The sequence below is a fragment of the Choloepus didactylus genome, chromosome 21 (genome assembly GCF_015220235.1).
Source record: "Choloepus didactylus isolate mChoDid1 chromosome 21, mChoDid1.pri, whole genome shotgun sequence".
NCBI classification, from domain to species: domain Eukaryota; kingdom Metazoa; phylum Chordata; class Mammalia; order Pilosa; family Megalonychidae; genus Choloepus; species Choloepus didactylus.
Genome location: NC_051327.1, coordinates 12,519,090 through 12,535,351, shown reverse-complemented (window position 1 = coordinate 12,535,351; position 16,262 = coordinate 12,519,090). Strand labels below are relative to the sequence as shown.

Genomic DNA, 16,262 nt, shown 5'->3' with positions numbered 1-16,262 from the left:
GATTCTAAAATAGAATAACTTAAAAAGGCTCCCCATGTGATTCTGATGATTTGTAACCTTCAGGAGCCATTTAACTTGCCAAAGACCAATTTAAATATCAGCACTGTGCTAGGTAAGGAGAAAGGGAGCTGGATATAAAAAGCATAGGTTTGATTTTGTTTTCTAGGAGTTCACAGGTTAGGAGAAGAGACCAATAACTTATTCAGACAATAATCATATGAGTTGATAGGTAAAATGATAGAGATGCTCAGAGTCTTATAGAAGCAGAAAAGAGGGGTAGGGTAGGGTGGAGCTGGTTTGGGAACACTTGCTGATTGGTATGTCAACCAAGCTGAGTCTCAAAGAACTTGCGGGTTTAGAAGTCAAAGGAGGGGAAGTGGGGTTTTTCCAGGGGGAGATAATGCCTGATCAAGGGGCAAAGGCAAGAGGCAGCATGCAGAGTTTGAAAGAAATAAGCAGTTCGTTGTTTCTAGAGTGTACTGTGGGAGGTGAGAAATGAGGCTAGAGAATTATGAGCTTCTGAGCATAAAGTACCTGGAGGGTCTAGTTCAGAAGCTTGGACTGCATCCTAATGGAATGGCAAACCAAATATGGCTGTTAAGCAGGGGCATGATGGGTTCAACTTTGTCTTTTAAAAAGATCACTAATATGAAAAATGGTTTGGTACAGCATGAGGTGGAAGGCAGGAAGACAGTGGCTGTGATTATCTAGGTCAGGGATGATGGTGGTGGTAGGGATGGAGAGGAAGCAACCCCTTTTATAAATTTGAGAGGTAAAATTGGCAGGACCTTTGGTGGATTTGATGATGGGGATGCAGGAAATAGGGTGGGTGACAAAAAAGGAGGAGTCTAGGGAGACTCTTGAGATTTTGGGCAATTAAATGGATGGAAATAGGGAAAATTGGAGATGGAAGAGCTCTGGAGGGAGGGAGGTAGAAAAGACGTAACCTGTGACCTACTTCCACGTGTATGTGGGGTCCAAGCCCCTGAAAGGGAGGGACCAAGAGAAGCTTTCTGGGTGCTTCTCCCAGTAGCTCTCTGTTCCAGTTTGCTAATGCTGCCATTATGCAAAATACCAGAAATGGATTGGCTTTTATGAAGGGTGTTTATTTGGTTACAAATTTACAGGCTGAAGGCCATGAAAATGTCCAAATTAAGGCATCAACTCCAGTATACCTTCACTGAAGAACAGCCAATGGTGTCCGGAAAATCGCTGTTACCTAGGAAGGCATGTGGCTGGCGTCTGATAATTCTTTGCTCTAATGTTCTGGCTTCAAGATGGCTTTCTCCAAAGTGTCTCTGGGTTTCTCTTGGCTTAGCATCTCCAAACATCCTTCTGTCTGCATCTCAAAGAATCTCTAAGCATCAGCAAGCATCACTTGGGGCATTTTTTCCTCTCTTAGCTTTTCCAGAGCACACTTGGGGCTAGAATCTCAAAGCATCAGCAAGCAACTATCAGCTTCCAAGTGTCTAACGTCTGTATGTCCTAGCTTAGAATATCCTGGGGCATTTTCCTCCTGTTCTCTGTGTGAGCTCCCTTTAAAGGACTCCAGTAAACTAATCAAAACCTAGCCTGAATGGGTGGGGTCAAATCTCCATGGAAACATTCAATCAAGAGGTCACACCCTAATCAGAAAGATTAATAAGTCTACCTCCACAAGACTGAATTAAAAGATCATGGCTTTGTGGGGGACATAATATATCCAAACCAGCACACTCTCTAAAATCAAACACACCAAGTTAAAATTAATGTCGAAAAGCAACTTTGAATTAAAAACAACCGCTTGAAGGTTAAATATAATGGGAATTTGTAGATTAATTATATGTGTACAAAAATTAGGACTTTTTTTTTACTCCATTGAACTGAATCTTCTTTTGCTCATTTGTGCACCACCTGATGGTAGGAGGTGGCAGGTTTCTAACAATAGTGCCTCTCGGTACTGAGCTCCTAATTTCCTAGAGAGCTAAAAGACGGCTCCTTCCAAGGGCTCACACAGCCTCTAACATAAATACCATCAGCTCCCTAGGATTTTCTACCTACCACCAACTGCTACAAACACTTTTGAGTCATACATTTCTGAAACTCATCAAGAATTATTTTTTACAAATACACTGAAATGTCTTTGTCTTGGCTTGGAGGCTTCATTTTCGGATATCTGAATTCAATTACTGGGCAGATAGAGTCAACTGCCTTTGTGCCAGTACCAAAGTTATTTTAAAACTGCATTGAAATAATTTTTGTGACAGGCGTGAGTAGCAAATAGACAGCTTAGTGTAGCACAGAATTTTTCAAGTTTAAGTATAAAATCTCCTTTGAAGGAAAAAAAGAATCTCTCATATATCTCTGGCCTTGACTCCAATTATTTATTTATTACTTAGACAATGTTTAATGCAAACATTAAACAAAACATACATTCCTTACGCTATGGCTCTTAAACTCTAAAACTAAAACAGATTGCAATTAAACGGAATTAAATGGAATTTAACAAAGGATTATGGGTACTGAATCTCTATATAATTTGTTTAAATTTAAACAAAACACAGCAAAGAACAATAACTTTTGAATTGATTAAACTGAGCTCCTCTATATTATTAGTTATTAAAAACCTATAGTTTAATGACTAGAAAATAACTGGATAAAGTGAAATTTCGTATACTTTTAAAGACATCAGAGAGAGATGGCTGCAAATAAATTTAAAGGAATAAATTCCAGGGGCATTTGCAGAGATTCAGGCTTGTCTGAACTGAAGCCTGTGAGAGAAAGAGAAATCATTGTGATTTTTAATGGCCTTGTAGGCTGGTATGAAGAATTGGAAGTTGCTTTTACCTAGCTGACAGTTTTCTGTCACAAGACTTTTTTTTTTCACTGTAGAATATAACATATGTACATAAAAGTGATAACTTTGCAAGTGTAATTTAACAAGTAGTTAGAGAGCAAATTTCAAAGAATGTTATGGGTTACAGTTCCACAATCTCAGTTATTTCTTTATTGTGAAATATAACATATATGCAAAAAGGTAATATCTTTCAAAGTATGACTTAACAAGTAAATATGTAGGTAATTTCCAAAAACGTTATGAGTTACAGTACCATATTTTCAGTTATTTCCTTATTGTGAAATAGAACGGATATACGACGAGGTGATAACTTTCAAATTACAATTTAACAAGTAGCTATAGAACAAATTTCAAAGGATGCTATGGGTTACTGTTCCACCATTTCAATTCATTCCTTCTAGCTATTCTAGTACCCTAGCCACTAAGAAAAAGAAAATTATATAGAGATTCAGTACTCATAATCCTTTGTTAAATTCCATCTTGTCTGTTGCTACCCTTCCTCTAGTTTAATCACTTGCCCAATCTTCAGGGATGTCTAGGCAGTGACCACCCTAACCTGTTCCTGTTGAAAAGGGGTTTCAACTTTATGAGCAAAGGGGACATATCTAGTTGATGTTCTTGAAGAGGCTATTGCTTCTGAGTTTGAGGACTTAGCTGTCATAGGAGCTCTCTGGAGGATTTAAGTTTCTGAAGAACAAACTGAGTGAGTGAAACTCCTATAGAGCCTCAGATAGGGATCCGTGTATTCTTTAGGGTTTCTGGGACTGCTGTTGACTTGGGCTTATCATACTGCGGTCATTTGGCATATCTAGCTGAAGCTTGCTTAGGAGTAACCTCTAGGACAGCCTCTTGATCTGCCACAAGACTTTTACTGCTTGTTGGGGTAGTGATAAAGACAAAAGCTACTCTGGAAAGGCAGAGAGCAAGCCCTGGCCGTCTTGCAGCACTTGGGGAGCATAGCCACTGGAGGGGGGCTCTGCAATAGATACAAAGCCAGAAAACCCCCCTTGACATGCTTGAAATGAGAGAGAGAGAGAGAGAGAGTGAGAGAAAGAAGAGAGAGGGAGAGAGAGATTTTAGAATAAGCCGAGAATGGTTTTTAAATGACCATTATGGATATTTTTTTAAAAAAAATCAATTAAATGGATGAAAATATTAAAAATTTCAACAAAAAATAGAATCTATATAAAGAACCATTCTGGAACTTAAAACAAAAATGTGAAAGGAAGAATGCATGGTGGGAGCCAGACTTCCAAATTGGTAGAATGAGAAAATCAGCAAATCCTCTCCCTACCAACAACTCTAAAACCAAGGAAAATTATAATATATAATCTAGGACTCTGGAAATTGACCAAAGGCATACAAAAACATGAGTGGCATTTATTGAGAAAAACTCCTGGACCTCAGATAAGAAAAGTGAGTGCCTTGGTATTTTGGCCTGAGGCTGAAATTAATTTCTCTGCTCCCCTCTCCAGCTCTGTTGGGGCAAGCCATGAAAACTAGAAACCTTGCTGCCAGAGGGGACTGCTTGGTTTGTTGCTGAGCACAGGAAAACTCATGTCCAGGGTGTTGAAAATTGTAGTGTTCTTGGTAGCAAACAATCAGAGCAGGCCAACATCCCAGCTAGCTCATTGTTGGAGCAAGCAGAAGACTGGCAGATTAGTCAGAAATTTAACAGGAGATCCAGGGACTGAAATAGCCAATGGCCTTGAGAAGCTCCTGTATATCCCTGGTGACTTGGAAGGCTGTTTGTACACTCAAGGCCACTCATATCATTCCTGACACCTTCTTATACAGGATAAACAGCTTCTCCCTCTCCTCCCTGCATCCTATCTAGGTTTGCACCTCTGCAAAAGTCAAATGCAAACTTCCCAGTCGTCACCCTTGCTTGACCAAGTGCTGGAATCCCCACGCCCCATAACACTCTGAAGTCCCCAGGTCTACCAGGCACCTCTTGCTCCCTGACTCCTTGCCTGATTGATGGTTAAGTTCATGTGTCAACTTGGGCAGGTTATGGAGTCCAGTTATTTGGTCAAGCAAGTGCTGGCCTAATTGCTACTGTGAAGATATTTCATGGATTTAAATCCTCAGTAAGTTGATTGCATCTACGGCCAATGACATCTACAATCGATGAGGAGATTGCCTTCAACAGTGAGACAAGTCCAATCCAATCAGTTGAAGGCCTTAAAAGGAAAAGGGATGATTTCAGCAGTCAGAAAAGAGAATTTCCATCCCTACTTCAGCCAGCCAGCTTCACCTGGGGAATTCATCAAAAACCATTGGAGTTCCCAGCTTGTGGCCTGCCCTATGGAACTTGGACTTGCGCATGCCCATAGTTGCATGAGCCAATTCCTATAAAAAATTTACATACATAACATATAATATTTACATACATAAACATATACATATATATATACACCTCTCCTATTTATTCTGTTTCCCTAGAGAACCCTGACTAATACAGTTGAGCCAATGCTCCTGACGTGTTCCCCCATGTGACTCTGTGAGGCGTGCCATTCCTCTCTGTTTTAGGACCTGAAGGACTAATAAACTTTTCTCTCAAGCCTCTCTGGTGTCACCTGTCCTTGCTGCACTTGACTATCTAAAGAAACTTTCAATATATTTGAGAATAGTCAGTTGTGCTCTAGATGAAAGAAAACAAATAGGAAGGATGAAAATTGTAAGATGTGTTAAATATACATAATGAGGATTCTATTAGCTTGTGAGATATAAGCAGAATTCTTAACATTGTTAACTTTTGATAGTAATTAAGTGGGTCATCTGAAAGACATTTTATATGATGAAAAAGATGGAACAAACAAGAGTGTTGCCTTTAGATAGAAAGTGATGGAAAGACTTCAGGTCCAGATCACGTCCCCACTAGGATGCGAGCAATGTCACACCTAAGTGAGCCACTCATGGCGACTTCCATTCAGATCTCATTCGGGCCACACATGTGCTCTGCCCTGGAAATGCAGGTAAAATCTGTTGCTGTTCTCCGGACTCATTGGTGCCTTGGCTGTAGATGGGCATACTTGCCCCTGAGTCTTTCTCATATAGCAGATGTGTTTTACTGGCCTTAGGCTCCTTGCATCCCCTTGGTCATCTTGACAACCTTTTCATTCTCTTAATGGTGTTTTTCCTTGAATAGGAGTTCTTCTTAATGCAATTTCATCTCTTCTGTGTTATCAACAAGGAAGACAAAGAAGACTGATGCAGGGGAGAGGGATGGGGAGGGAGAGGGAGAAAGAGAGAGGGCGAGGGACACACATGGATACGATGGAATTCAAGTTGAGTTGTGTAGCTCTTCCATCTGCTCACACCATCTCTTTTTCCTGGTTTCTTTCTGCATGTTTTAAGTGGATATAATAAGCCTTGCAATCCAACATCTTATTTTCTTCTGTGAGCCTTTCTGTTCTGCGACCCCTGGATGAGCATGACAGATTGTGTAGTTGGAGGTTATCATTGCATCAAGTTCATTTTCTGCATGAAACAATTGTTGTCTACCTCAAACTAGAAAAAGATCTAGAGTTCTTTAGAATCACTTATTTTAGCAACTCAAGATAATATTGAGGAAGTTAAGAAATGACTGGGTTTCCCAGAACATTTGAAACTCAAAGAAGCCAATTTATTCCTAGTTCCCAAAAGTAAAATAATGAATGGCCTCTGCTGAAAAATGGTCTCATTCATTTGTTTATGGTTTTCATGCATTTTACTGCTCTTAGTCTCATTCGTGGTTATATTTTTAAAACCAAGCAATGTACTATGGTTGGAATTAGTTTAAATGGTACAATGTAGCCACCACATTATGTTTCAAATATCATATTAGACCCATATTGCGAGTACTAAGAAGATTAATTTAAAATTCAAGACTTTTTGTCTTCTTCGCTTCCCCTCCTCTTCCCTCCCCTCCCTTCCACTCCCCAACAACTGGCCTTGAGTCATGAGGTGGGAGCAGAACAAGAGTTCAGTGCACGGTGGGACCCACAGCGGCTCAGAGGGGGTCATCAGAACCATGACAGGATGGTCACTTCAAATGAAAAGTCCGATTCCAGGCTGACTAAAGCTAAATGTAAGAGACAAAACAAAGCTTTTAGAAAATAATGCAGGAGAGTATGTTGTGACCCTGGGGTAGGAAAATATTTCTTAAACAAGACCATGAAAAACACTAACACAAAAGAGATGAAATTGCATTAAGAAGAACTTTTGTTCAAGGAAAAACACCATTAAGAGAATGAAAAGGCAATCTGTAGAGTGGAGGAAGATATTTGCAATACATACTACCAACAAAAGGGTTTGTGAAAGAACAAATAACTTGTACAAATCAGTAAGAAAAAAATGGAGAACAGAAAATAAAAATGGACAAGAGACTTGAACAAAGACTTCAAAAAAGTACATATTCAAAAGCCCATAATCATATGATACGATATTTGTGATAGTTAAGTTCATGTGTCAACTTGGCCAGGTGTTGGTGTCCAGGTGTCCGGTCAAGCAAGCCCTGGCCTAACCATTACTGCAAGGACATTTGTGGATGGTTAATAAACCAGAAGGCTGGTTTATTAAATTATCAGCTAACTGATTATACCTGTAGCTGATTACATCAATGAAGGGTGTGCCTTCTGCAATGAGAGAATTCAATCAGCTGGATGTAATCCAATCAGTTGAAGACTTTTAAGGGAGAATAGAGAGAACTTTCATTTCTTCTTCAACCAGCCAGCCTCTCCTGGGGGAGTTCATTGAAGACCTTCATTGGAGTTGACTGACCTATGGAATTTGGACCTGTGCATCCCTACAGTTGCATGAGACAATTTTGTACAGTCTCATCAGATATCTCCTATTGGTTCTGTTTCCCTAGAGAACCTTAACTAATACAATATTAAACTTCATTAGTAATCATGAACATGCAAATTAAAAAACAAAGTTATACTATGCACCCACCAGCAAGACTAAAATGTGAAAGTCTGGTGATAATAAGTGCGGACAAAGACATGGAGCAAGGGAAAATCTCCTATACTACCTATGGGAGTGTAAATTGTTAAAACTACTTTGGAAAATAGTTTATTTTTATATACTAAATTTAAAGATATAAATAACCAAAAAATTTCACTTCTCAAAATTCTGCTCTATATAAATGCATCCTTATGTGTGCTGAAACACACAGATAAAAATGTTAACAGCATTAGTCAATATATTTCACTAATAAAGGATTATGATTATGAAAACAAACTATATATGAACAACAAAACTCCTACAAACTACTAAGAAATTAATCAACAGAAATATGGGCTTAAAATATAAACAATCATTTTACAAAAGAAGATACCTAAGTGAGCAATCAAAATATGAAAAGGAGCTAACCTCATTAGTCATCAGGGAAATGCACACTAAACCACTATTCAAGATCACTCTTTTTCTGCCTGAATAGTTAAAAACAAACAAATACACTGGACAATTTTAATGGTTTGCAAAGGTGTAGATTAATTAGAACTCCTAGACATTGCTAGTGGGAGGGTAAAATTTAGGAGCACGGTTTGGCTGTTTCGCCTAAAGTTAAACACACCTGACAGAAATTACAGACACATGCTCCAATGTATGTTCATGATAACATCACTAATTGTCCCTAAATGAGCCGACCCAAGTCCATAGATAAACTGATTGTGAAATATTTATTCAGGGGAATAATCTACACAGTTCAGGGATGTGGTTACACAAGCGGTAGCTTTGTGTTGATTTGGTTTTTATCTGAAATCATTCCTGTAGCTGTATGACAGTTCACAATTGTTTAAAAGGGTTAAAAATAAAAGTAACTGGCTCTCCTGCTCACCTGGGGCCTGCGCTCTACCTGCTGACTGTGAACATGGACACAGGTGCTGCTCAGCATTAGCTTCAGGATAAAAGCTGTGTGGGCTTGGGTATTGGTGATGGGATTCATTGTAGGAGGAGCACATATTTTTACATATTAGTAGTGGTTTGAGAAGTCACTCATATTAGATTTTAAACTTTGATATTAAAAGTTTCTGCATGTTTATGATTCTATCCCATGTTGAATTGAGTGTATTATAGCATAGGAAACTCATAGAGAGGAATCAGGGTAAATCTTGGGATTTTGAAGGCTCTTATGTCTTGTGGTTGCTTTTTGTTAGGGTGATTGTTGAATTTGTAATAATGTGCCAGGCCTAAGTGATTTACATATATATTATTAATTCAATCCTCAAAATAAATCTATTATAGGTTATTATAGACAATGAAACTGAGGGTGAGAGACAGACACTAATAGCCTGCGGTTGGACAGCCAGTAAGAGGTAAAGCTGGGCCTTGAACCTGTGGCCTGACCTCAAAGTCCACGTTCTTAACCACCATGCTACATCACCTTGTAAATGGTAAATGAATGATTTGGCTGCACATGACAATGGCAATAATATTGTGTTCGGCCATTTGAAACATACATAGAATCAAAATGAATTTCAAAAACGGCATGACAACTGAGAAGGAGTGTTGTGTAAATGTTGTAAAATTGTCATAAAGTGACTTGAGAAATGATTGCAAACCGAAAGCAGATTTCACACAACTCCAGTTTGGATGCTCAGCGTAATGTCTTTGCTTGCTTAATCGCAAGCTGCTAGTACAACCAGTGTGCAATAACCAGGTCAAGGTGGAGAACACCAGGGTCTCTCAAGTCCATTGGCCTGAGAGCTGACACAGGGCAGGTGGGTCCTTTCAACGAGGGGTCTCAGGAGTTAGCCTGGTGCGGGGTCAGTGGAGGGGCTGAAGCTGTTTGTGGGAGGTGCTGGTTGTGGTGAGGTGGTGAGGGCGGCTGCAAGCTTTGCAGCACAGCACGGGCCCTGGAGCTGGGAATCAGAGTGGCCAGGTGCCAACCAGCCTCTACATGATGCCCACTGGGGTGGCATCTGCACTGGGTTTTTATGATTCAGAGGTCTGGTAGCCAGTGTCCTTATAGAGAGATAGTGTCCCTCCAGCAGCCATCAAGCCAGTCCATATCATATCCTGGCACGAAAGCCTGGTTATCACTTGTTACAAAAACATGTTTTCCTCAATCCGTTTACATTCTAATAGTTGTCAACATGTTGACAATGTTTTAGGGATTCAAGACCATTAATATTATTTCAATATACAACCAGAAGTGGTTCTATCATTTAAAGGGAAAATCACCATCAGCATAAGCAAAATAGGTTTTTGAATCAATAACTTTATTGATTATACCTTTACCCATGTGAGCACATGATCACAGCCATTACTTAACTATTTCCACCAGTCTGCCCTCAAGTTTAACTAGTATTGTCAATTGAACCCACTGTAAGAATTCTTGGGCATCACATCCAAGTTTTCCCCTCTGCTGGGAGTTAGCCTGCTTATTTCTTTCTCTCTGCACCCCAACTCTTTCCAAACTTCTTGCCAGCATTCATCCCCCCTCCCCATTTTCTTCCAAGGCCAGTCCTGTCCTCGGCCCCAAACAATGAACAAACTTTGGAAGAAATTTCCAAGAACAGGCTTGGAATTTACTTCTGGGATATGGAAGGCCTCGGGGCCTTTAGAGATGAGGCCTTGCTAGGTTTGGTTCTGCAAAGAAGACCTATTCTGACTTTCAAAAGCCCTGTTGTAACTGTGAGATTCTGCAGTTTCCTGATGAGACAGAATGAAAGATGTGGCCCTGGCACTTACCCATTAAAGCAATGAGGAGTAGGTCTAATTTGTGGTCTTTCTAACTGATAGTTTGCAGTTTAAGGTTAAGATATTTTATTGCTTCCAGATGGTCAGCTAACTTCCAGCCAGAGAAGCATTACTGCAGAGTTTAAGAATAGCTATGATGCAAAGAGAGATTTTAATTATCATGTAGAGGATCTAATTAAAAAGACATACAGTAGTCGGCGTTTCACATGCTCAAGCCTATAAAAATCAGTAGTTAAAAAAATTACCTTAAGGAGGAAATTGCAAAATTATTCAATTTGTAGCAGAGACACTTGAGGAATTTCTCAAATTAGAGAACCAGAATTAGGTTAACTGCTTGTTCTTAGGTGCCTTGATTTCCACATCCTTCCATCCTATTTACAGATTCATGAAGTTTCCTCAAACCTTTTTGTGTCTTTGTTATTTTCTTTCTGGAATAAGGTAGATTCTCTTCAATCAAGCAAGCAAGCAATTGATTTCTTGGCTTCTGAACTTTGACTCCCCATGTTTGGATCACAATTCCTCTACTTAGAGGGGGGCCTACGGCAAAGTACATAATCTCTCGAAGCTTCTGCTTCCTGAACTATTAAAAGCTAAGCTTTCTCCAGAGGATCTCTGGAATATGTCATGAGACACTGGAAAGGTAGCTACTGGCATCTGCAGAGTTTTAGAATGTGTGCTTATTCATAGATGAAGCTAGGACTTTGTGGGAGCTGGTGAATTCTGCAGCACAGACACACACAAGTGTGCCTTCTCTGTAACTTCCTCTCGTCCCTGAGCTCTGCAGCACAGAGGAACATTTCACAAGGGGACCACAGTTGTTTGTAGGACAGATAGGACAAAGAGTGCTGCTGGAGGCAAACTGGGCTCTTCAGACTTAATGATTTGGAACCAGGACCTGCTGATGTGTGGTACAGCAGCCTTGAATAGAGATGCCATCTTCCCATTTCGGTGCATGATATCATCCAGAGCTCCAACCTCCCCTCCCCATTTTCTCTGTTTGGCACCTTGGGATAGTTTTAGTACAAAAGGCTGAAAATAACCAGCACGACTCGATTTAAAGTATGTCTCAATCCCACTCTTTCCCTCTGTGGCCCCCATCTTCTTTGAAGCGTCCCTTCCTTTCCCTTTCTCATCTGAATTTGCTCCAGGGGATTAATTTAATTTTGAGTAAACCTGAAGTCTCCAGATGTGCTGATCCACTCATGGAGGCTGATGTTTCTAGAGCCCAGTCTCCTTTACAGCTTTGCTGAGTGCAATGAGGCATGGCCAGATGATATGAAAGAGGAAAAACGTCCTTCCTCTCGCTGTTGCTTCAGGTTGGGAATCCAAATTTATTTGGCATCAAGGCTGTTCCCCTTGGTAAGCATTCGCCAACCCTACAGTTGACCCAATACTTGTGGGATCTTTAAACTTCTGTTTTATACTTTCAGTTGTTGCACACGCTATTTGATTAAGGTGAGGCAGATGAAACCTGGGGCTTCCTTATGAATGAAGCCGTCTCCTTTCCTGCAGATCAGTTGGTGACAGCAAAGACACTTCATTATGTGGACTCAGTAGGATCAAAGGCAAGAAGTGGGCCCAGGTCAAGGGTAATTTGTTATCTGCGTGGCTGTAATAGACTTGCCTGGGTCCTGATGGGAGTTATAGGGGCTAATAACTCCCTGGAATAGTCTTTTCTTTCTTCCTCCCTTCCTCCCACTCTTCCTTCCTTCCTGCCATTTTCAGAGCTTGTCCAGATTTAAGGAGTAGGAAGGAGATTTCCATACCACACCTCTCTTTCCCCAGAAACAAAGCACCAAATGCTCCCTAGTACAGCTGATGTCAGCCACACCCAGAAGCCCAGGCTATTTGACATAACTATCATGGACAATAAGCTTCTGATCATTAGGTTAACTCGTTCTGACAACTAGGTTCAGAAAACTAGGATAGGCCAAGTCACTCCCTTCTGCCAGGCTAATAGCAGGGTGGGATGTGTGTACAGAATATACACAGAACTCTCACAAATCAGTAAAATAGTAAACAATATATTAAAAAATGAGGAAAATATTTGGACAAACATTTCAAGATATGTGAGTGACCTATAAGCATAAAAAAACTTGTTTATTATCATTCATCACCCAGGAAATGCAAATTAAAACTACAATGCATTTGATACCCACTAAAATGGTTAAAATAAAAAGACTGGTCATACCAAGTGTTGGCGAGGTTGTAGAGGAACTGATCTCTCATGCCGTGCTGGTGGGAATGGAAGATGGTTGAGCCACTCTAGAAACCAATTTGCAGTTTCTTACGAAGTTAAACATACATTAAACATATCTTCCAGTAATCTGACTCCTACCTATTTACCCAAGAGAAATGGAAACATTTGTTCAAATGAAAACCTCTATATTAATGTTCATAGTAGTTGTCTTCATAATAGCCCCAAACTAGAAACAACCCAAGTGTCCATCAACAGGTGAATGGATAAACAAATTGCAATATATCCATACATTGGAATATTATGCAGTTAGAAAAAAAGAATGAGCTATTCTATGTGCTACAACATTGATGAATCTCAAAATATCTATGCCAGATGAGAGAAGCCAGACAAAAGGAGTACATATTGTGTAATTGAATTTATACAGAAAGTAAATCAGGATTGGCCAGGAGTCGAGTTGGAAAGGATTGACCACAGAGTCATGAGAGAATTTTTGGGGTGTGATATTCTCTATCTTGAAAGTGGTGGTTTTATATAAGTGAATATGTTTGTTAAAAACTCATTGAAATAAGCGCTTAAAACAGTTACATTTTATTATATGATAATTTCACCTAGATAAAATTGATGAAAAAAAGAATGGGAAAACAGTAAACCAAAACATACAACCAAAAATCTTCCAAAAGACTTCTGAATGGGCTGAGGAGTTATTGTTGGGGAGAAGTAACCAAAACTCATAGCAAGAAGACAAATCAGCCACGCAAAACCAGAAATTGTTGTATTTCTCAGTAAGAAATTTTTTTTTTCAGGGTAAACCCCTGCTATAGTAGTTTGCATACAACTGTGTTTCTCCTGCTAAAACAGTGGTTTGGCTGATGAAAGTTGAAGGACTGATAATGGTTAGGTGGTTTTATATAAAATCATGTTTATCGTGCTGAGAGTAAATCCAAGTTTACTTGTAAGTGGCAGATATTGGGAAATCAGGGGTTTCTGAACTCAGAAAATGTCAGTTAACATGCTTTTATAGGTCTGCATTGAAACACGAATATTCTAAGCTTAGTGGAGCTATTGTGAATCTGGAAGGCAGAGGGCAGATGTTTTGATGTTGGCTTTATGGACACTCATAAAGAAATTCTCCTGTGCATTGGACGCAAATAGGCTTTTACCTCCTATCAGATTCAAAAGTCTCCTTTATTCACATTTGTAGGAATAAAAGCCTATACGTACAATGGCAAACACAAATCAAATTCCAGGGTAAATAATCCATCATCCAGGCTGAAGAACACAAATGAGGGTCTTTGTGGGTCAAACATATGATCCATCCAGGCCAGAGGTTGTTCATTCATTTCTTCAACTCATTCATTCACTCACTTATTCAGGCAATGTTCAGTGTGAAGCTAATATATGTTCAGTGGTGAAGATTTAACACATGGTCTCTGACTTCAGGGCTCTCACAGTCTACTTGGTGACAGAAATGTGAGCAAATAATTACAATGTAATAACATGATTGAGGGAGGTGTTTGCAAAGCTATGGGAATACACATGAGGGAGGACCTACCTCAGTTTAGGGAATTAGGGAATATTTTGCACACACACACTCTCATACATAAATTTGCACATTTGCACACTCACACAGATCTGTGTACTCATCTGTATACCCATCTGATACAGAGATGCCATGAGCCAGTTGGTGAGAGATCCCTGATCTTCAACATTTTCCCCAAAAATCTACGCTGAGTATGTCACCTATGGATTTCTTTAAACCCACATAAATAACAGAAAAATGAGTAAAAGAGGAAAGTTGCTTCCAGTGTCCCTAGTTCTGGGATGGAGAGGATGGACAATCTTCCTTCCTTCCTTCTACTAAAGTGTAAACCATCTTCTGAGTGTAAAGAATAAAATAGTACTTTGGTATAATTTATTGATTCATCTTATTTATTAATGTGTGTGGATGTATTGGTTGATTGCCATTTTCAATTGCACATGTACATTTTACCCTAATCCATAAGATACTTGGATTTGGGTAAATCATTCTGGATTTCCATTCTTTGTTCTGGCTCTTCTTCCTCCTTTTTAAAATTTGAGATACTCACAACCTACTTGTCCTCCTAGGCAAAAAGATCAATACAAAAAAAAAATGTCACTTGCAAATTTTGTAATGACATTCTGAAAATGCAGTTTATTAATAGAGCACTGTGGGGTTGACTGTGTAATGGGAGAAGGAGGCTATATTTCTGCTCACTGATTTGAATCCAAACCAGGTTGATGTCTGAAAGTCATTGCCATCTTAGGACTTGTGGGGTCAGGTTCTGCCTGCTGCTTGCCCCTACAGAGATCCTCTCTTCCTGGTTGAGATCCTGGCTGTCTGCCTGCAGGCTCAGCCCCATTTGGTCTGGGAGCCAGCCTGGCCTTGAGCTTAGTCATGAGATCGCAGTGCTCAAGAACTCAGCATCTGGTGGATCAAGCTGCTGACCCATTGTTGACTGCATGACCCAAGGTCAAGGCCTCTCCTTGCACCTTCCCTGTGTCTGAGCCCGTGGCCATTAGTTCAGATGCCTATCTTTTTCCAGGGCAGTCACTTCTCCCACAGAGGTAGTCCTGCCTGAGCCCCCAACTTGTGGCCAGGGCTCTATGACCTGATGACAGATCCATCTGGGTGGACCAGATCTCTGGATGTTTCCTGCCCACAAGTGATCTGAAACTCAGTTCTCTATTGCAGGACATCTCACCTGTTCTTTTTCATTGGCTACCATGTTCTACCTGCCCGTCTGGGCCTCCTCTATCACCTGCTATTGGTTCTCTCTCCAGGGCCTGTTGTTCCACTTTGTCTCCTTCACCGCCCCGTGAATGCCACCCAGCCCCCATCAACCAACTAAGCTGCCCTCAGTCTATCTCATCTCTCTCTGAGTGGTTCCTCTGTGTATAGTGACAATGACAAATAGTTGTTTGCAAGACTTTCTTCAGTTTGTGGTAGTTGCTCAGGGAAGTGTTTGCTGAAGTGTGGTATCCATATCTCTGGTAGAATCTGAGATAAATCACGTGGTCTGTGAATGGACACGTTTTTTTGTGAAAACAATTGCTTAATGAGAAAATTACATTACATGGAAATATAGCTTTCAAAATAAACTCATGAGGAAAGCCTACAGCATGTAGTGGTTCAGAGCATAAATTTTAGAGCCAGACCTACCTGGTTCAAACCCTGGGTCTTCCACTTACCAGCTCTGTGACCTTGGCAAAGTTACTAAATGTGTCTGTGCCTCAGTTTCCTCACTTGTTAAATGGGCATGATAATTACAGCATCTACCTTATAGGATGCTTATAAATATTAAAATGAGTTAAAGCATGTAAAACATTAACTAAGTTAAAACATGCATGCATGTTAAATGCACAGCACAATGTAAGTACCCAATAAATTTTGCTTTATTATTTTGTGGCTATTATCGCCTAAAGTCTAGCTAATTGCAAAAAGAACTGAATTGGTTTAAATAAAAAATTACTTAAATAATAATAAAATTGGTGTTTCTGGTAGACTAAATAATGCCT

General features: G+C 39.9%; 1 pseudogene; it reads right to left on the bottom strand.

Moving 5' to 3' along the window:
* The window catches only part of LOC119518138, a 140,851-nt pseudogene extending 125,379 nt beyond the window's left edge, over positions 1–15,472 (bottom strand).
* Between the last annotated feature and the right edge of the window lie 790 nt (positions 15,473–16,262).